The sequence below is a fragment of the Panthera uncia genome, chromosome C2 (genome assembly GCF_023721935.1).
Source record: "Panthera uncia isolate 11264 chromosome C2, Puncia_PCG_1.0, whole genome shotgun sequence".
NCBI lineage: Eukaryota > Metazoa > Chordata > Mammalia > Carnivora > Felidae > Panthera > Panthera uncia.
The window spans coordinates 143,831,908-143,853,684 of NC_064810.1; the positions used below are offsets into that span (position 1 = coordinate 143,831,908).

Here is a 21,777-nt window from a genome sequence, read left to right on the forward strand (position 1 = left end):
AGGGGCTTCCTTTTTGCATACGATGTTAAGCCCTTCATTCCACTGCTGAGTACAATGCACCTGCCTGAGGTTCTTCCCCGCCCCCCTTCACCAAACCTGACCACCTTCCACCCCTCTTGACACAGGAGTCTGGTCCAGGGTGTGGTCTGAGCTTTCCCCGCTGACTCCCCTCCACTTATCTCTCAGACCTTATCCCCAATAAGTATCTTGCCCTTATAACTGTGTCTCAGTGTATACTTTCTGGATGACCTAACAAATACAGCTGTGACATCTTCTAGACACAGTGTGGGCTTTGCTCCAGAGGAAGCAGCCCTTCCCTCTTGTCAGCTCTCCATTTTCACGTCGCCAGAGTAGCGGGGAAGGAGGTAAGGAGTGCTTATCGCCAAGCAGTCTGGATTTGGGATGCAGCTGTTTATAAGAATTCTCTGAGATAGCCAGCCCCTCTCATCCTGTGGGAAATTTGGTCTGTGAGATGATCAAAAATCCTGATCCTGTAGAGTAAGACAGCTGATCTTAGATGTAGCTTCTTCCACTAGGAAAAAGGAGGTTCTGCTCCCAGGGGAAGTAGGATAACTCCCAGGGCTACTTGGAGATGTTTCTGCTCATTGAATATTGTACAATTAATACCGTACATTTTATTCATATGCCATGATGGTCCTTTGGAGCAGGAGTTAATTAGGAGATCCTGGATTTTACAGCTTTCAATTCCTAATTTAGAGCTGGGATGTATAGGCATCCTTTGATCTTAAAAACTTCCAATTAGGGGCGCCTGGGTGGCGCAGTCGGTTAAGCGTCCGACTTCAGCCAGGTCACGATCTTGCGGTCCGTGAGTTCGAGCCCCGCGTCAGGCTCTGGGCTGATGGCTCGGAGCCTGGAGCCTGTTTCCGATTCTGTGTTTCCCTCTCTCTCTGCCCCTCCCCCATTCATGCTCTGTCTCTCTCTGTCCCAAAAATAAATTAAAAATGTTGAAAAAAAAAAATTTAAAAAAAAAAAAAAAAAAAAAATCTTCCAATTAAAAAAATAATCCCAGTTGGGGAAACACACCATCACATGGGCACCACTCTCTGCTCCAATTCAGAAACAAGTTTTGCTTGTGAATCACAGGGCTGTTGGGTTTTGCAGGGATTTATTTTCCTCCATTTCCCTCCCAACATTCAACTCAACCCCTTTCCACCCCTAACACCATATAACCGTCCTTCATCTCTCACCCTCCTTTTGTTCCTTCTGATGCCAAGAAGAAAAAAAAACTAGCACAATTCCTTGTTTTGAAAAGTTGATTTATTCCAAGCAGCAGAGTGGAGTTCACCTATCTATACCTCTTTGAGACAGGAAAAGAGAAAGCAGAAACTGAGACGCAAACAAGGTAAATTGTATTAACCAAAGTTATATAGCAGCTTTTTGAACAAGAGAATCCAGTAGTTGAGTATCTAATTTGGGTACCTCTGTCCCTCGCCCAAAGTCTAAATGCACAGTTGCAAACAGGAGACAGAGAAACGTGGTGGCCTGTAGGTTAGCAGAAGTCACCGGGGTCATGTAAGGGCTTACTTGGATCATAGTACCTAGAAGGCAGCCAGACATTTATTTGGTCCAACATTTCCACCCACAGATGAGGAAACTGAGTTGCAATAATACATCCTTAGAGTGGTCCAACCAGTTGTGGCCCGTCAGAAATGGGACCCAGCTCTCCAGACCCCTAATCCAGGGCTCTTTCTTCAATGCCTGATTGCCCCTTGGTCATTTACTGTTTGGCTGCCTCGCTTTCTCCAGCTGCTTTTGTGTAACTCTCGCCAAGGAGAGACGTAAACGAGGTGGCCTTCATTTCCTCTTTACTCACAGTGAGGACATGACCTAGTCCGCTGGCATCACATGGATTGTCAACAGCAGTATCACCTTCTACCTGTGGGCATATGTCTTACATTTTTACCGCCAACTTGTCCTCTTCCGTCTAGCAGCCCCGCTACAATCCACGTGGATTGCTTTTCTCCAGAGAGGAAAGAAGTACAACTCATAAAGCTGATGAAGGCCATTGCACGCTTCCATTTCAATAAGCAGGAACTGGTTGTGGCAGACAATTACTCCTCACATGCACTGAGTCAGTTTCTCTATGTTATTACGTGTGGTCATTTGCATCATGGACCCTGATATGTTATCCCTTCCTGAAACCATGCCCTTTTCCACATGTCGTACCTTTGTTTTGTCATCGTAGCTAAGCTGAAACTACATTTCCCAACATACTCTTCTCTGTCTAGTCCTGCATTAAGTTTGCCAGAAGAAAATTTCTGTGAGTTTCAGAAAAGGGAAGGAAAGCGGCCGCTATTTTTTTTTTTTAATGTATTGAAGGTTGGGGTGTGGGTTGGCACTGTTGAAACTCCTGTGTGTTCTTGTTGACCTGTTGGCTCAACGCGCCGTGTTGACATGGCGTGGCACCTGCCCCACAGAGCCTCCAGCTCCTGCTGGAGATTTTCCTCCACCTTCCGTAGCTCTTGAGCCGGGTATGTGTGCACCTGGCCAGACACATCAGCGGAGCACCAGCTTCTCCTGCAGGCCACCCATGTCTGCATATTTGAAAACAGAGACCGACGCGGGTTCCAGGTGGCTCTTGCTCTCGCCACATTGTGTCCCAACCACTGGCCCTTCCCAACCACTGGCCCTGATTACCCCAGTCCCAGCCTCAGATACAGAGGCAACAGCCTTACGGTGACTTTTTAAATAGCTCCCACGACTGCATAAGGTATAATCCCTCTAATAAATCCTTTATTCTATATCACTCATAGTACTTCTGCACGCCCAGTTAAAGTGTGAGCAATATGCCATAGACTTGGCAGTTACCCCCCACCTCCACTGGAACAGTAAACCTGCTCACCTCTTGACTTTGAGTCTGGCCAGGTAACTTGCCTAATGTGACACAGACAGGGACTTGCCCAGTAAGTCTTTCCCCTCAGCAGGTGTGCTGTCGCCAGGAGAAGGGAGCATGGTCTGGCTGCTTGTGCCCCCGAGGAAGATGAGATCCACGTGCAGCATAGCGACCCCAGCCACGGCAGCCTGAGGCTTAACCATCCAGGCAGCTGCACACCCACAGGGCAAAGTAGAACTGTCCATCCCAGCCCCACCTAAAACCCTGGCTGACCCACAAATGCAGGAATAATAAAAAAAAAATTACCTCTTCTTAAAGTCACTGAGTTTTGAAGGGCTTTGTTATGCAGCAATAGCTAACCCATATACTGTTACTAAACGTCTTTTACCAAAGATACACTTAGATGTGTTCTCAGGTAACTTTAGCAACACTTCACTTAAAAATCACCCCCCTGGGGCACTTGAGTGTCTCAGTCCGCTAAGCGTCTGACTCCTGGTTTCCGCTCAGATCATGTTCTCACAGTTCGTGAGTTCCAGCCCAGCATCAGGGCTGTCAGAGCAGAGCCTGCTTGGAATTCTCCCTCTCCCTCCCTCTCTCTCTGTCTGTCCCCTGCTGGCTTTCTCTGTCTCTCTCAAAATAAATAAACTAAAATAAATAAATAAAAATCACCCTCCTTCCATTTTGATTGATTGATTGATTGATTTAAATGTTTATTTTTGAGAGAAAGAGAGAGAGAGAATGACTTGGGGGAGAGGCAGAGAGAGAGGCAAGCACAGAATCCAAAGCAGGCTCCAGGCTCTGAGCTGTCAGCACAGAGCCTGACACGGGGCTAGAACTCATGAACTGTGAGGTCATGACCCGAGCCAAAGTGGAACACTTAACCGACTGAGCCACCCAGGCACCCTTATTTATTTCTGTAAATTTTATTATTTTTTTAAGTAGCTCCACACCCAATGTGGGGCTCTAACTCATGACCCAGAGATCAACAGCCTCACACTCTGCCAACTGAGCCAGCCAGGCACCCCTCATTTTATAATGTAATTGTCAAACGTTGGAGGTGATTTGGGTGTGAAATTTTGGCTCAATTCTTATGACTTTAAAAAAAATTTTTTTTCAATGTTTATTTATTTTTGAGAGACAGAGAAAGACAAAGCATGAGCAGGGGAGGGGCAGAGAGAGAGAGACACAGAATCCGAAGCAGGCTCCAGGCTCTGAGCCGTCAGCACAGAGCCTGACATGGGGCTCGAACTCACGAATGGTGAGATCATGATCTGGGCTGAAGTCAGACACTTAACTGACTGAGACACCCAGGCACCCCATGGTTCAATTCTTCTGACTTTAATGAGAACTTATTTAACTTCTATAAACTCAGTTTCCTCATCTATACAATGGGGATGAGATATTACCTACCTGGTTGTAGTGAAGGTACAGTCCTTAACATAGCAATTGCATCTAATAATCACTAGCTATCACTCTGTGTGTGTGTGTGTGTGTGTGTGTGTGTGTGTGTGTGTTTTGCTAAGTATACTGCCCCCAAGTATTCGTATTCATTTAATATTTTAGTTGTCATTCACTCACCAGCCGCAGAATATTGAATATCCATCTAATAGTATTGTATAACAAGCTTCTGTGATGGGCTCAGAAAACATCTAGATGAACAAGACTCATACTGTGCCCTTAAAGATTCCTATCACCTGTGCTGTATTTCAAGCTACTCTCTAAATAACTAAATCACTCCTGAAAGGCAATATTTCTAGGCAGGATGGCGACCGAAGCTATAGTAGCCAAGAAGATACACATTTTATGATTCTGGAGACGATTTCAGGAGGTGACCAGAAAGATGAAATGTTCAGTGACAGTGGCCAGGGGGAGGGGGGAGGGGAGCTACTTGTTCTGTTTAAGTAAATTGTCATTATTGCCATCATTATTTCTATTTCATTTGAAACCTTTCGACTATTATATGGAACAATGGTAGGATTCCCATTCTTATTTGTGGCTTCTATTTTACCCCAACTATAAATCTTTCTTTTCAATGTGTGACCTGAAAAAAATAACAGGGGCGCCTGGGTGGCTCAGTTGGTTGGGCTTCTGACTTCGGCTCAGGTCATGATCTCACGGTTTTTGAGTTTGAGCCCCGCGTCGGGCTCTGTGCTGACAGCTGAGAGCCCGGAGGCTGCTTCAGATTCTGTGTCTCCCTCTCTCTCTGCCTCTCCCCTGCTCGCATTCTGTCTCTGTCTCAAAAAATAAAATAAACGTTAAAAAATGTTTAAAAAGACAACAGAAGTCTCAAGTTGTATTTTCCTATGTAGTGGGACCATTTTATTTCTGAAAGGAACCTCCCGAGTCTTGTAATTCATAAAGTGAGATTAACTCTTTGCTGTGCGCAAATTTATGTTACTGACGTCATTTTAGGCTAATAATAGCAACAAATATTTATAAATGCTTGCTATATTCCTCCCATTATTTTGAACATGATATTCACTTATTACGATAAAGTGATATAAGCAGATTTTATAAATCTTCCCATTTTGTGGATGAGGAAGTGGAGGCAGAGAGGTTGAGTAACCTTCCCAAGGCCACACAGTTAGTCCATGGCACAGGCAAGATCCATCTGGCTCCAGACTCCGGGCGCTTCACCTGCAAATTCTGCTTCTTCCGTCTGTCCCATGAAGCAGGGAGTCTCTACAGACAGAACATATTGATGCCTGATACAAATCCCCCCACACTAAACATTCCTCAGAATAATTCCTTTGTTCTTCCGAACGCTTGGCCTTGAGGGATGCTCTCTGTTGTCTTTAAGCACAATTTCCATTTAACAAATGTCCTTTCTTTATTGACAAAGGATTGCATTAATTTGGTCCTCTCTCGGGCCTGACAGAAATGAGTATCGCGGTCAGGAAATTGGAGAGAAATGGGTTATCACTTTGGAGGCAAACAGAGCAGGGAAGAAAGAGAAAAGAGGAAAGGCGAGGAGAGTGAGGTGCCCAAAAGGTGCCAGGAGAGAGAAACGGGGAAGTGAGGGGTCGGGTGCAAGCACGTTTCTATGCTTCTGCCCTCCCTCCCTGGGGTCAGTGGTCAGACAATTATCAGAAGGCCCATGACATCCCATCAGGGAGCAATGAGACAGCAGCAGCGACTGGGGATGGGGATGGGGGCAGGTGAAGGAATGTGTCCTGTGTGTTTCATCTCCAGGCTCCCGGAAACTTCCCTCTGCTCTGCGTTCCTCCCAGGAGCCCAGGAGAAAGACCGAATGAAAAGCATCCTTCAAACAAGCCCAGGAAGGAAAGCCAAGTCCTCCCTGTGGGGTCCCTGGGAGCAGGTGCGCTTCCCAGAGACACAGCATTCCTCCTGGTTACGTGGTGACTTTCTGTGAAACTGTTTGACACAGAAACACCTTGACTCAAGTCTTTCCAGCTGGAGAAGACTGCTTCCTTGTCCAGGCCACGGGGGCCAACCAGCTTCTGCCCTGCTGCGTGAGATGGTTCTTGGCAGCCCTGTCCTGGCTTTGTCCAACGGCCCCTCCCTGGCTCTCGGGATTCCTTTATCCCACAGGGAGCTGATGCCCGCAGCTGCCTGGCTGAGCAGCTACAGCCCAGCACGTACGCTTCAAGGGCCTCCTAGCTGGCCTCCTCATGTTTTCTCCCCTCCCTCCCATCCATTATCAGTCCAGCAACCGGAGTGGCTGTTTTAAAAACATAGAGAAAATGATGTCATCCACTATCCTGGCTGAGAACCCTTTTAAGATAGTGGGCAAAATAATTCACACGGCCTATAAGGAGGTGCCAGGAAAGGTCCTTACCTACCTCTCCACTCTTGTTATTGACCCGTCTCACCGTTGTTCTCTGTCTTCCTGTCACACCAGCCCATTCTCCCAAGACAGCATGCTGCCTTCCACCCAAGGGCCTTTGCACGTGCTGCACTGTTAGCCTAGAACTTACTCTCTTCACAGCTCACTTTTGCTTATCTTTTTGGTCTCTGAGCTCAGTAGTTTCCCCCTGCACTGCCCTATTTTCTGCCCCAGGGGACTAATCTATATGGACTACATTAATGGTCTTTTTTTTTTTTTTTTTTGCCTTCTAGCCTCTGGAAGGCTCTTGAAGGGAGAGAAGAGAGTGAAGTCAAGGCATTAATTTTCCTGGACCGTTTCTTGTGAAGGTCAATTCTTTGCAACTATCGAGGTTACTCTATTGGTCAGCTGTGGTTGTATAGTAACCCCAAACTCTCGGTGGCGGTACGACCATGGCACCCATTTCTCAAATACCTTCAGGGGGCCTGCTGATCAACCCTGCTGTAATAATAAGTCCTGATTTTCCGTAATTGATGTTTTGACATCTTCCAAGCATGAACCAAGCTAATGGCTGAAGCTGTTTACACCCGTATGACCCCTGTGTTATTGCAGATTACATAGATAACATATTATGAACCCTCTCACGCCAAACCCCAATATTGCATTTTGCTCCTACCCACTTAGAGGATGCCCCCACCTCATGACTTTTCACGGCTATAGTATTAAAGATTCTCACCTACGCTCGCTCCCTCTGCCTGCCGACTGACCCTGCTCCTTCCCCGTGTGGCCCTTCGTGACATACCATATCCCCTCCTCCTGGAAACTGTAAGTAATACACTCTTCTTTTAATGGCATTGACCTCTCCATGTTGTCACTCAGTCATACCCATAAATGAGATCCCAGGTATCGTTTCCAGTAGCTGTGCTCAGCTGGGCAGCTGGAGAGCAGACCCAACCCTTTATGTCCCTTGATAATTTAGCTGCCTTTCTCTCCTACTACGTTGTTAGTTCCATGTTTGTCTTGCTCATCTTTACATTCTCATCACCTAATAAAGTGCCCAGGGCATCGTAAATCCTTGATAAACATTTATTGAATGAATGGATAAAACAGGCCGCCCGCATTCGATGCAGCCTGGTGCCCTAATGCAAAGGGGGGCAGCGGAGCTGAAAGAGAGGCTGCTCTGTTCTTCAGGTGGAAGAAGAATTCTGAAAGGACATCGATTTCCCGTGAAGGCAGAGGCGACTGTGAACCGTCACCACACGAAAGTGACAATTTCTGGCTAAAAGCAGCCAACCGAATGGGTACAAAACCACCCTAACACCATCAAAGGCCGACCCAGGCAGTGGTGACCAAGGCTTCAAACACGCTGAGGATGCTTTGTGATGCTCAACAGATTCTCACTGATTGACTGGGAGGTGGATTTGGAATGAAGTGATCGGGGGACTTTCTGTTTGTATGACCTCTTTGAGCCCTGGTGTTCTTCTCTATAAAAGGCGATGGCATTACCTGCCTTAAGAGCTGCTGTGACAACAAAAAGCCCATGTACGAATGAGCTGTGCAAAAATTTACACACCGTGATTCATGCGCGTTATTGGCTGGTTTTGGTGGTGGCCGTAGACGTGTTAGCTGTTATTATTCACTGCTGTGACTGAGGACGGTTTGAAATAAAATAGCTCCTCGTTCTACTTGCGTGGAACTCTCTTAACGGCGTGTAAATGGTCTGTGCATGAAGGAGGAAGAAATGGGACCATTTGGATGAGCACAAAGTGTGCCTATGCCCTCTGATCCCTCCGCCTTAGGGGTCTCCAGTGCTCATAGAAGGGTGGGATTTGGGGCAGAAGAAAAAGAACTAGAGGAAAAGGCAGAGCACGCCTGCCATCTCAGGATACCTGAGCTGGGAGAGGCAGTGTGGCGTGTCAGTCAAGGTCAGACTTTCATGTCCCAAAGACCCAGGTTTGAATCTCAGCTCGACTACGTTCGAGCTGTGTAATCCAGACGTGTGCTTAAGCTGTTTGAGCCTGAGTTATCTAGAAACAGGGCTGCATGACATTCCCCTCACAGAATTATCGCATTGATTTAGATAATATATAAGGTTCCTGGCACACAGCAAACTCTCTGGCAATGCGGTGGCTACCACTCGTGCTTCGAAGAGGAGTTCGGAGAAATAATAGAGTCTAAAATAGGTTGGAGAGAGTCAGCCAAATTGCATCCACCCTCCTACCCTCCGTGCCCACCCAATGAAATCTAGCTTTCATATGGAACTCATTCATATTTAGAAATCTAAAAATTGCCGGCAAAGGATGACTGCAGAGGAACTTTGAATCATGCCAGACACCTTCTGCTGGGTTCCTAAAACTAACGCCTCAGAGCTGGGTTGTCTGCTTTCCCACGTCAGCACCTGGGGTTCCGTGGCCATGACCAGGTGAGCTGCCACATGGTCCATCGCTGTTTTGCATGGACCAGAAGTGGGACCTCTTTCGCCTTTAGGCATGAGCCTTATCATCTCTTCTCCCTTAGCCAACCAGTCCAGCCTCTGTCATGTTGTTGGCCGTATCTGTGAATACCCACCATAAGCCTTCGCCAGTGACAGAAATGTACAAATTGGAACTAGGGGCAAGAGCAAAAACAACATCTCCACACGAGTCACGTGACAGTTCATCAACCGTCTGGTACAACTTGTCAAGCTGCTTCGGCAGTTTTGGGACCTTGCATCCACTATTTCCTATTGCCGCTATAACAGATGACCACAAATGTAGTGGCTTTAGAGGACACAAATTTATGCTCTTCCCGTTCTTGAGTTTCACAAGTTCCAAATGAGTCTTACAAGGCTAAAAGGGTCCAACTCTCGATTTTGGCTCAGGTCATGATCTCATGGTTCACGAGGTGGAGCCCCGCACCCACAGAGAGGTAGACTCAACTATATCCAGTCATTTCCTTCCCTAGAGAGGGATACCACATCACTTCTCACTCATACCCACCACCGCCCGTCTGCTTCAGTTCTGAATGCTCAGTGACAATCAGCCCAAGTCTGTGGCTCTGTTAGGTCCATTTAGCAATAGCATAATGGTTGGAAGGAGAGAGCACACAGTTCCCCCATTGAACCATTTCAAACAATTGGAAAGAGTTCCCTGGAATCAGGTGAACCAACGGAGGTTATTAACCCCAAAAGCATTAAAGAACAAAAGCAGAGGGGAATTTGTACCATATGGGCGCGGCCATGTACATGGCTTTATGTGTCTAGAAAGTAAGGAAGATGACATTTTCAGGAGAGAAACATGACTTGCAACTAAGACGAGATTCTGCTTAGACAGTAGTCCCCATTGTATGCATATTTAACATACATGATTTCAACTGTAAGCAGAGAACATAGGAGTGTGAGAAATGCCACCATTCTTTTAAATGTGTCTTTAGGGGGATTCTCGCTAAGCATACTGTGAGACAAGGATTGGATGCATGTAATTTATTCAGGTGGTGATCCCAGAAAGCATCGGTCGTGGAGTAGGGAAGCAAGAAAGGCAAGCAAAAGAAACTAACAGAAGATGCATTAATCAGCTCAATATTGCTGTGAGTTAATGGGGCTCATTCCCCTGGGGTTCCTCTGGGAGACTTGTCACAGACGTTTCAGAGTGTCTCATCCAAGCGAAGAAGCACTTGGGATATTTATCCTCCAACCTTGGTCCATAATCGGTACGGGGCTTACTAGGAGGGCATGAAATCTTCAGTGCTTCCAGCCTCTTGCAGCGCAGGCTGAGTTTGCTCCCACCACCAAAGAGAGCCTTGGGCAAAGAGTCCCAGGTATGTGCAGAAAAAGTAATCCTTGGGCACAGAAACTGAGCGATGGAATTGTGAATTGTGAGGGCATGGTGGCTACCCCAAAGTTAATGAGAGATGGCAGGTGAGAATTAGTTATTTACTCAGCTTCTCTTCCTGGGGGAAACCCATTCACATATGTTTAAGGTGCATATTATTCCGTAAGTGCAAAACATTTACTCTATCTACTGCCCAACCGAACAAACACAAACTGTCTTGGCATTTGGTGAGACCCTTCATACCCAGACCTTTAGGAAAGCCTCGGCACCCTCAGCTTCCCTCGGCCAAGAAATCAGGTGAAAGGCCGGAGAGAGCCAGATCAGAGGCGGTCAGTAGAGGAAAGTAAATGTTTGAAACAGATTAATAAAGGAGACCTGAGGCTTCAGTCGTGTTACTCGGTAGAGAAACAGAAAGAGCATATTTTGTAAAGTAAGAAAGAATCCCAGAATTAACTTAACAGAAGACCATGGGGGAAGGAAAGGGGAGAAAATTCGTTTCAAACAGAGAGGAAGACAAACCATAAGAGACTCTTAAATGCAGAGAACAAACTGAGGCTTGTTGGGGGGGTGGCCAGGGAGGAGGGCAAAATGGGTGATGGGCATCGAAGAGGGCACTTGTTGGGATGAGCACTGGGTGTTGTATGTAAGTGATGAATCATGGGAATCTACTCCCGAAGCCAAGAATACACTGTATGCACTGTATGTTAGCTAACTTGACAATAAATTATATTTAAAATAAATAAATAAATAGAATTAATATTACTAGATATATAACATTTAATAGTTGCTTTACCTTTCTAAGTTTCCACCTTATCATAATCCTTTCTTTTTGTCCTTGTGGGACTTCTACAAGCCAGAGTGGATCCAGAGCTAACCTAGTCCTGGCATGTTGTGGGCACTCCGTGCACTTTAATTCTTGCTTTCAAAATAGGGATTTGCTGGATAAACTAATGTCATCAGTGTGTTATCCTGGATCCTAAAAGTCAAAGCACATCGGGTTTGGATACCTGACATTGCCTCCCAACTACTCCCAAGGTCAAATCAATCCTGTAACGACCTTTGCCCTAAGAAACACTTGCTAAATCTGGGACTAGATCCTGGACTACAAGTCCTCCCTATGCCAGGGAGCAGTTGAAAAAACAAAAAATGTGGGCGTAGATAGAGCTATGAGGAAAGGAGAGTTGTGATACAAGTATCTTGTGTCCCAGTCCCTTGACCAGCCTTCTGAGTTTTCTCATCCGGCACTAAGAGGGACCAAGGTGGAGGAGGGGAACCCGGAAAGGATTAAGATCAGTGTGGCTGAGGGAGGCTCACTCCCGTCTGAAGGCTGCCATAGTGGTATGGTGCTGAAAGTTTAGTCATCCTTCATCTCTGCTCTTGCCCAATCCTTCTTAAAATCCAAAATCCAGATGGTAATTGCCTATAGAGCTTCTTGACTTGGGTGTTTTATAGGTACCTAGACAAATAGAATAAATTCCTTGACTTTCCTTCATCCGTGCACCTCTGATTAATTGATTTTTGTCACCCTGCCATTGTATTGCCAGTTGATAGGAGCTAGAAACCATTGGATTGTTACTTACTTCTTCTTCTTGTTCAAAGTCCCTTTCATATAGCCAGTACACATAGCCTCTTTCTACTAGGACATTCTTATCTGGCCAGTATTCCTTCACGCTCATGAGTAGCAGAAAAACAATTCAGCCATGCTCATGGCCAACTCATTTCTCCTTGTCGCAACAAAAGTAGAGGTGCAGGACATTCTGTGGCTGCCCTCTCTCTTCACCCTGCAACCTCTAACTCTCTTTTCTGCTTCCTCAAAATAACACAGGATAGCAAAATCAGCAAACGGGCTGCAGACAGACTTTCAACTGCACATCGCCCTAATAAAGTGTCCTGCGGGTATGCGAACACACAGCAGTTGTGTGATGAGGCCAGTGACTCATGCATGACTTCAACAACTCTTCCTGTCCCTGTCCCAGTTTCCTGCTTACATAGGATTCGCAAGAAAACATGGGTGGAGAGGAAGGCTGGGGGTATGGTTGAGGGCAGCAGAAATTTTTTAAATTTGCACACAGTTAAATTCACTTTTTGTGGAACATACCGTTCTATGGGTTTTGACAAATACCTAGAGTTGTATAAACATCAAGACACTCAGGTTCAGAAGAGCTTCATTACCTCCAAATATTCCTCCATGCTTCTCCTCTATACGCAAACCCTCCCCTCCTTTAATCCCTAGCAACTAATAATTTGTTCTCTGGTCCTGTAGGTTTACCCTGGAATATTACATAAATGAGATTGTATGTAGCCTTTTGTATGGAAGAAAGGCTTCTTCCACTTTGCATAATACATTCAAGATTCATCGACACCGGTGATTGCTTCAGTATTTTGCTCCTTCTTACTGCTGAATATGATTAGACCACATTTGTTTACCCATTCACCAGCTGAAGTGCATCCGGGTTGTTCCCAAGTTTTGTAAAGTTTGAACAAAACTGCTATGATCATTCATCCGCAGATTTGCAGGGGGTGGGGCGCAGATTTTCAGGTCAAATGTAAAGATAAGTTTGCCTTATAAGAAACTGCCAACCAAACTACTTTCTAAAGTGGCTGCACGACTTTTCATTCCTACCAGCAATGTCTTAGGATTTCAGGTGCTCCGTATCCTTACCGGCACCTTATACTCGATAATATTGTCAGTCCTATTTTTTTTTTTTTAATTTTAGAAATTTGTATAAGTGTATAGTGGTATCCCATGATTTTCATTTTCATTTCTTAAATTACTAGCGATGTTAAGATCTTTTCACGTGTGCTATAGCTCACCTGTAATTGAGGTCAAGTTGAAGTCCTTCAGGGTGACCTCTCAGTGGTTTGTATGGATTTGTCTGCTTTTTATCTCAGTCCATTCGTTTTTGTCTCATGTGTTTTGAAGCTCTGATTTTAAGGACGTATGTATTTAGGGTTGCTTTTTTTAGTAGATTTGTCATTGTATCATCACATAATGTCCCTCTTTATCCCTAGTAATTTTTCTGGTTGTGAAGTCTATGATGTTTGATATTAATACAGTCACTCTAGCTTTCTTTTTATTAATATTTTCATAGCATATTTTTTCCATGATTTACTTTTAACCGATTTCATATCATCCTATTTGCAGTAGGACACTCGTGCATAGCTAAAAGCTGGGTCTTCATTTTCTGTTGGCTTTTTGCTTGTCCAATCTGACAATTATTATCTATTCAATGTGCTTAGACCATTTGTGGTTAATGTGATTATTGATAGGGTTTGATTTGGAGCTACATTTTTATTATTATTTTCTGTTTGTCCCTTATGTTTTTTGTATCTCTGTTTCCGTTTTCCTGCCTTTTAAAGAGATTATTGACATATTTTAATGCACACTTTTATTCATCTATTTGCTCTTCAGCTACACCTCTTTGAATTATTTTTTGTTACAGTTGACTAAAGATTAAAGTGTACATACATATTTTCTCACAGTGAATTTAGTATTAATATTTAACAACCTCCATAAAATAATCTTTACAACATAAAGTTCACTTTATCCTCTCTCTTCTATGCTATAGTAGTCATATGTATGTATTGCATCCATATACCTTGTACATAAACCAGATGTTGTAACATTTGCTGTCGATAATTAAGGAGACAAAAATAGTCTTATATTTCCCCAGATATTTACTATTTTTGTTGCTCTTCTTTCATTCCTGAAATTCCAAGCTTCCCTCTGTATCATTTCCTTTTCATCTAAAGAACTTCTTCTAGCATTCCTATGGCCAAGTCTCTGGCAACAAATTCTCCTCTTCTTCATTTGAAAATGTCTTTATTTTGCGTCCATTTTTGAAGGACATTCTTTTTTTTAATTTTTAATTAAAAAAATTTTTTTAATGTTTATTTTTGACACAGAGAGAGAGAGAGAGAGAGAGAGAGAGAGACAGAGCATGAGTGGGGGAGGGGCAGAGAGCGAGGGAGACACAGAAGCCGAAGCAAGCTCCAGGCTCTGAGCTGTCAGCACAGAGCCCGACGCGGGGCTCGAACTCACAGACCGCGAGATCATGACCTGAGCTGAAGTCGGATGCCCAACTGACTGAGCCCCCCAGGCGCCCCAGGTGAATGTTTTTAATTTCAAATACTATGCCTTTCACGTCACAACTTTATGTTAGCTTCTTTGTATAGTTTCTTATTTTATGCTGAGATCTTTTTTCTTTCCACTCATTTCGAGTGTGTTTGGCTTTACCTCACTGAGTATGGTTATAACTATATAACCTGTAGGCTTTTACAGTAGGTTGAACAAAGAGAAGCAATTATGGAAAAGCAACTCAACTATGTGGGGAGGCCAGAGGAAGAGAAGAGTAATTTTAACAACGTCTGTTTGTATAGAATTCTCTAGGCCTCCACATCTCATCTTGGTAAGAAAAATTTACTTTGCTTCTGGAGCTGGGAGAACACCTCTCACGTGGGAATCTCATCTCTTGCTTTTAAGACGCTGAAAGAAGATTAGGGTGTTTTTCTTGTATTTGCCGTTTTTCAAGTGCCTCTAACTCAAAATAACACTTGGACCAAAGTGACAAATTTGGGGGTGGCATATTCTGCCAAGTGTTCAGTGTGTAGATGTATTTGTTGAAAGTCATCGAATTATGCGTTTAAAAGGCATGCATTCTTATTCTATGAAAACTAATGCCACCATAAAATTTGTTAGAATTTAAAAATACTTGAGTGGCACAAAAAGCCAGTACATGGTAGTGCGTGTTAACTAGAATTATGAAGTTCCATTATATTTGAGAAGTAATGGTCATGTTATCTACAAAAGCATTCCCCTGGCATGTGAAGGTCTGAGTGGAGTTGCCTATGATGGTTGTTCTCAGTCTTAACTGCACATCAAAAGCACATGGATTTTTTTTTTAACTCTGATTTAATTGTTCTGGCACGCAGCCTGGGCACAGGAATTTTTCGGATCTCCCAGGGTGATTCCAGTGTGGAGCCATGGTGAAAGACCCACCGAGGTCATCTGATCCCCCTTCATATGCTCAGGACTCCTCCAGCAGAGAAGGTGGCTCTATGGCTGAGCTTACTTAGCAGGTGTCACATGTGCTTCCTAAAGTCGGGGAGGCCCCTGAGTTCAAACCATGTGGGGTCGGATGAGGCGGTGGCTGGGACTACCCTATTCCAGGACAAGGTTCTGAGAGTCACCCCCACATGTTTACCTGGGCACATAATGTTCACTGAAATTAATTAGCCAGACTCAGTGGTCCGGAGAGCAAAGATGGTCACTCCAACTCCATGATTGGAGGGTTAGTGATATGTTAATCCTTCCCCAGAAGAATTAGGTAGGATGGGGTCCAAGGGAATCATGGATTTGATCTCATTTTATCAAAACAGGGGAGGAGGAGAGTGAAATGCGTCAAGGACAAAGAAACAGCTGTAAAGATGCAAAACCCAGTGTCTCTTACTGGCCCTCTAAAAATGGAGGAAGAAGCTGACATGTACTGAGACCTGCACTGTATACCTTGTATACATCATCTTATTCAGTCCTCACTTTCCTTCTCAAAGATCCTGTACGGGGAGTATTGTTTCACCCATCTGGCGATACAACTCCTGGGCTCCTTTATCTCACCCAAGGTCTCGCAGTAAGTGACACAGAGCCTTAGCTTCAGAATTCACTTTCTCTAAAACTTGTGTGTGCTCGTACTACTACGCCATAAGGCCCTCTAACTATCTTGAAAACTGAAAACAATAATAGTCATGGAAGCAGTCCTACCAAAAATAATATTTATTAAAAGTTGCGTAGGAGGGCACCTGGGTGGCTCAGTTGGTTAAACTTCCAACTTCAGCTCAGGTCATGATCTCACGGTTTGGGAGTTTGAGCCCCATATCCGGCTCTCTGCGGTCAGCATGGAGCCCGCTTTGGATCCTCTGTCTCCCTCTCTTTCTGCACCCCCCCCTACTTACACCCATTCTATCTCTCTCAAAAATAAACAGACATTAAAAAAAGAAAGAGTTTCCTATGCGCTGGGAACAGGTCTAAGATTCTACCTATATCGATGTAACTATATCTGCATCTAGACTTACACTTGTACCTAGATAAAGATTTATAGAAGGCCATTTAACCTTAACGACTCTAAGAGGTAAATGCTATTATTATCCTCATTAAACAGGATACAACTAAGTTGCAAAGAGGTTAAATAATTTTCTCGAGGGCACCACGCTACACGAAATAGAGGTTATTTAACGATAATCCTCTCCTAAAAATCACCCGACCTAACAAGGCAGCCAGGAAAAAAAGAAAATTTTGCTAACTGCTCAACCTCGACACTCAGTACAACTATGATTTTTAAATCGCGCCTCTTTTCCCTCAGACTTTGCACACTTGTGATCGTCCATTTTGACCTGAGTGATCACAGTGTATGGGAAAGGGCTAGTTATTGCAAACTACTATTTGCAAGATCGATGGGAGTATATTATCCATCATTTTAAAAATCGTGGATTAGCAAGCTGGAAAATAGTTCTGGCAGCTTCTTCGGGGGAAAAAAAAGAGGCAACGCATTGTGTCTGACATGGTGAAAGGGACCAAAGAAAGTAGAGCTTAGACCAAAGATTGTCAGCTGGAATCGACTATGGAAAAAATGAGCCCTCCCTTCTTCATCAGATCCGTGACAAGCAGCAACCCATGCGTCAGGCCTCCCATTTCACCGACATATGCAAGTTCTTACCTGGCTAAACCCTGCGGGGCAGACGCAAGCGTGGAAATGTGAACGGGGTCCAACCCTCCCTCGTACATCATCAGCACAACTGTCGGCTGAGTTTTCACCGAGGAACTTTTATTCGTAAGAATGCAATCCGAACTGGAAGACGATCATGGAATCCATCATACTGAAGGCATGTTTACGTGAATGTATGTTTATGTGCATATACTCCGTGGCATTGAATATAAGCAGAAATTATTCCAGTACCAAAGAGAGATGGTTTAAAAGATAACTGGTCCAGTTTACCAACTTACACTTTTATTGTCTAGAACCCTCATTTAAAAGTCAACCATGTCCGTTCCGTTATTCACACACTTCCAAAGCCAGACCCAGGCTCAGTCTGAGGGGTGGTCTCAGGGAGATCTTCCCCTCCCTGGTTAGTGCATGAGGCTGGGCCTGGCAGTGTGCCTTCCAGAAGGAGAACTCTCCGCGTGTCTCCAGCCTGGCAAGCGTGCCCTTCTCCCTGCCCTGCTCGCCCAGCACGCTCATCGACGCTCTACCCTCCCAGAGGCCCAGCTGTCACATCACCAGGTGAATCTGCCCTCCTAAGGATTCTGCTTTGCTAGATGGCATTGGTTTAGGAGCATTTTTATACTCATTGGAGTTAGGCCTAAAAGAGTTTTTTTTTTTCTTATCTCTGCTTTTATCCCCACTTTATCAAATCCACATTTTCTCTTAACATCTTGGGGAGATTCCAAAGTACTTAGTCAAGTTTCATTATTAAAATTGGTTTGGACGAGTTTTAAATTTCAATCTTACGTGCCATTCAAAGCTCTCCATCCCCCACGCCCAGTTGGACTTTTGAATGAAGACACAGTGTGTGGGTGTGGGTGTGGTTTATACACGCCACTCCCCCTCTGTCCTAGGCTCCACCTCTTCCAAGGAGGAACACAGGGAGCAAGAGGAGGCAGGGAGAACAGAAACTCCATTATCTTCTTGGCCATTGAGGTCCGCTCTTCCCGCTGGCTGTGGCTGCCCCTCCGGCCTTCACCTTCTAGCCCTCAGGAGCTGAGTGTGTTAGGGCTCCAAGTGCTGGCTGGCACAGGGGTGGGTTATCATGGAACCTTGTGACTCCTCCCTCCCCCACAGTCCCCTGAAGTGGGGGAGTCCAGCTCCCTCTCCACCCTACCACAACTCCCCCGCCTCTGCCCAGTGGCATTCCGCATGGCCCCTGCTGTTACCATGTCCCCTTGCCTAGCACGTGTCCCTCGAGGGGGGTGTATCAGAACACCAGCTCAAGCCCAGCTACCTTGTGCAGCATCCCCTGGCTGCGTGGGCTCGTCTTTGCCAAATGGTGGAAGCCCCGCCCTCTGCTCCCTACTCCCTTTCCCCTGCTCGGTGGGCACGGGGCTCATCAGCGAGATTCTATCCAACCTGAAAACCAACATCTCCTGTCCTTGCGGGGCGTGTACCTCCAATCTTTGCAAGTGCACTGGAGGGTTTGCATCCTTGCTTTAGACAGAAAAGCACAACCCTCCCTCCCTCCTCTGTGGGGAGGGAAGGAGACAGCCTTGCTCCCCAGAATGCTCTCTCCACAAGACTGCCCCCAAGGACTCTCTCCTCCCCCAGCCTTCTGAGTATGTAGAAGGGAGAGGCAGTGGGGCTGTGCTGCTAACAGGTGAGTGCAGATCTCCACCCCATCTGCCTTCTTCAGAGCAGGACTCATTCCACTTAGGGCAAAGCCATACCACCCATGTAAGCCCCCCCGATGGGAAGTGTTAGACCTGAGGTTGCCAGGTAAAATACAGGACTCCCAGTTAAAGTTACCTTTCAGATGAAAGACAAATTGTTTATGTAAGATTGTGTCCTAAGTATTGCACGGGACATACTTAATTAATAAATAATTATTTGCATGCCGCAACATTTAGGACCTATTTATACGAAAAGTAATTTATTGTTTATTTGGAATTTGAATCTGGTCCAGCACCGCATCGGGCCTTCTGCGCAAGGCCTTTTTGGGATTCTCTCTCTCCCTTTCTCTCCATCCCTCCCCCAGCCCCACCCTCTATCTCTCTCTCAAAATAAGTAAACATTAAAAAACACTTAATCAGATATCTTATATATTTTTTAATGTTTATTTATGTATTTTGAGAGAGGGAGAGAGCGCGTGATGTGGGCCGGATGCCGCGAACCTTGAGATCATGACCGGAGCTGAAGAAATCAAAAGCTGGACGCCCAACCGACTGGGCCACCCAGGCACCCCGGATATCCTACAAATTGACTTAATATTTTATGTGTCCAGGGGAGCATTCAGAAGGAAAATGAAGAATTTAAGAAGCCATTAGACTCAAAAGCTTATAGCTCTTTTTACATTGAGAACAGTTAAGTTGAGGGGATGTCACCAGACAGAGGGGCTCAGGCTGGGGCGGTAAATTGTGGGGAGGTGACCAGGAAGTATATGGGGGCAATTAAGGGAAGGGAAGGGTTATTTTGGTAAATTTGCTTGTACAGGCCCATTTTGGTATTGGCCCCAGGATCTGGTGATAAGAGTGTTCTTATCTTCCTGGTACAGGGAGGGCGCCTTCCTCGCAGGAAATTCTATGTCTGCTTTTCAGTAGAAAAGGTGAGGGCAGAGAGCCCTTCCTCTTTCTGCTGTTTCTCAAGTGCCTTCAGCTTAAAAGAATAAATATGCCAAAGCGGCACATTTAAGGATGGAATGACCTGGTTCCTTTGGTTCACAGCTTCGTGAATCTTCAGCCTCTCGCAGGGACACTCAACCACGGTCACAAGTCTCCATGCCTACAATAGGTGTGATTTGTCCACCCACAACTGACTGTAGAGAAACCCGATTAACTGAGAGCTGACACCGGACCCAGAAGGAGTTTGGCCATCGTCACCATAAAGCAAGCAGGGCGGGCTGGGACATCCAGAAGCTGGCGTGCAGCACAGAGCACATTCTTTGGCCTAAATGCCTCAAGTTAAGATCTTCTTGGGCCAAACACCCTACCTTTCTGTATATTTTCCTCCCTGAGATGGACTCTCTCATGCCTGCACCCAGATCTCCTCGAGTCCTTTTATTGTTTCTCTGTGTCTCTCTCCCAGGTTCTGATTCAGTTGACTTTGAACACACCGAACCCATGACTGATGTCGGACGCCTACTCAGGCTGCTGGAGCTGTTTGGCCCACGTACAAAAAAAAAGCAGAAATGTCAGTTTCCACTCTGCCCTTGGCTATGAAGCCCTCGATCAGTGACTGGTGGGTGAGGAGACTGGAGCTCAGCCCTGTTCACCCCTAAATATAAAACTCTGAGGTCCCCTGAGCATTGAGATGAAGCTGCCCTCTGTGGGACTTGACTCTTCCTGTCACCTGTTTGACTTCTCCTCCCTGCACTTCTGTTCCCACTGCCTTACTGTTTCTCATCATAGGACTTCCTTAATAAGTCATTTGCACATGAGTTCTTCTCTTAGGGTGTGCTCCTGCAGGAGCCCAATCTAAACATTTCCTTTTGAGCAAGCGACGGAATAATACGGAAGGCATAAAACTGGAGAAAGCCACTGCCCCTTGAATGCTTACATTTCCACCAGGATTTTCCACTCGTGCACTCAAGCTCCCTCTCATTCGTGTTAAATTAAACCACTTGGAATAAAAGCCGTACAGGAAACGAAATAAAACGTGTTCATTTTTTGAAACGTTTGTGTGGATAGATTTTTTGGAAAGGAAAGGGTGCTCTCATACGCTTACAGAAACTAGGATAATGAGTTCTAAGAGGAAACTCAAGAGTTTCAAAGACATGATTTTGGCAGAAAGAACTGAAACGCATGGAGCGAACATCAAAATTGTAATTTTCTAGAGTAGTTAGATAATTGTGGAAGTATATTGGGGGAGGAGAGTCACTTTCTAACTAGTAGAAAAATTCTAAGAATCCCGTGCCATACTGACTAAGCATTCTTACGAAAAAGTCCAACTGAAATCTAGTGCATAGGCAGTGAAGGTTTGTTGCTTTTATTTTTTACTGAAGAAGATCATACTCAGGCAACCCAGAGAGTCATCCTATGAGGAGCCTCTATGTGGCCACAGTTTAGCTGAAATCTACGCAGAGGGCCTTGTGGGAGAGAGAATGGAGGGTGGTGCTTCACATGACCTCTGACAAAGAAACCAGTCAGCATTCAGGTTGCCTCCTGGATAAGCCAGGTGTCTTATGTGGGGTTCTGCAAATGCAGAGCCTGAGGCAGGGGTTCTTAGGCCTGGATTTAATGAGGGAGCACTCTCAGGTGAAAGTCGTAGGGAAATGAGGGACACAGGATAAGGCAGGTGAAAAGTCTAAGCAAAAGTGTGGTTTTAGATGAAGTGTAGTCCCAGCCAATCCCACAGCGAGCTCTGGGAAGGAAACTGCACCATGGTTGTCCTACCGAGAAGCTGGGATTTTTACCCTCAGTGACAGTCATTTGTTGCCAGGGGCTCCCTGGTGGGAGGGGGTGAGGTGGTGGGTCTGATCACCCATCATCACTGGGCATGCTGCTGCAGGTTACTTTTTTACCTCAACAGCCGGGATTGATACTCTCACCGCTTTGAAGAAAGAAGGGGTAGACACAAAATAAAATGAGGAGTGGGCAAAAGTTTATTAGAGTATAAGATTAGAAAGGG

The 21,777-nt window shown here is 45.3% G+C and overlaps 1 long non-coding RNA gene across 2 annotated transcripts; it reads left to right on the forward strand.

Annotated features, from left to right (window-relative positions):
- Window positions 1–279: 279 nt before the first annotated feature.
- LOC125921391 (uncharacterized) lies at window positions 280–8,326 on the forward strand. 2 transcript variants are annotated; one of them, XR_007457409.1, is made up of 4 exons: window positions 280–365; window positions 6,047–6,173; window positions 6,935–7,466; window positions 7,833–8,326. It is a non-coding gene; the product is annotated as an uncharacterized LOC125921391 (long non-coding RNA). The 2 variants fall into 2 exon arrangements; XR_007457408.1 differs by lacking the exon at window positions 280–365 and adding an exon at window positions 1,102–1,363.
- The last annotated feature ends 13,451 nt before the right edge of the window (window positions 8,327–21,777 follow it).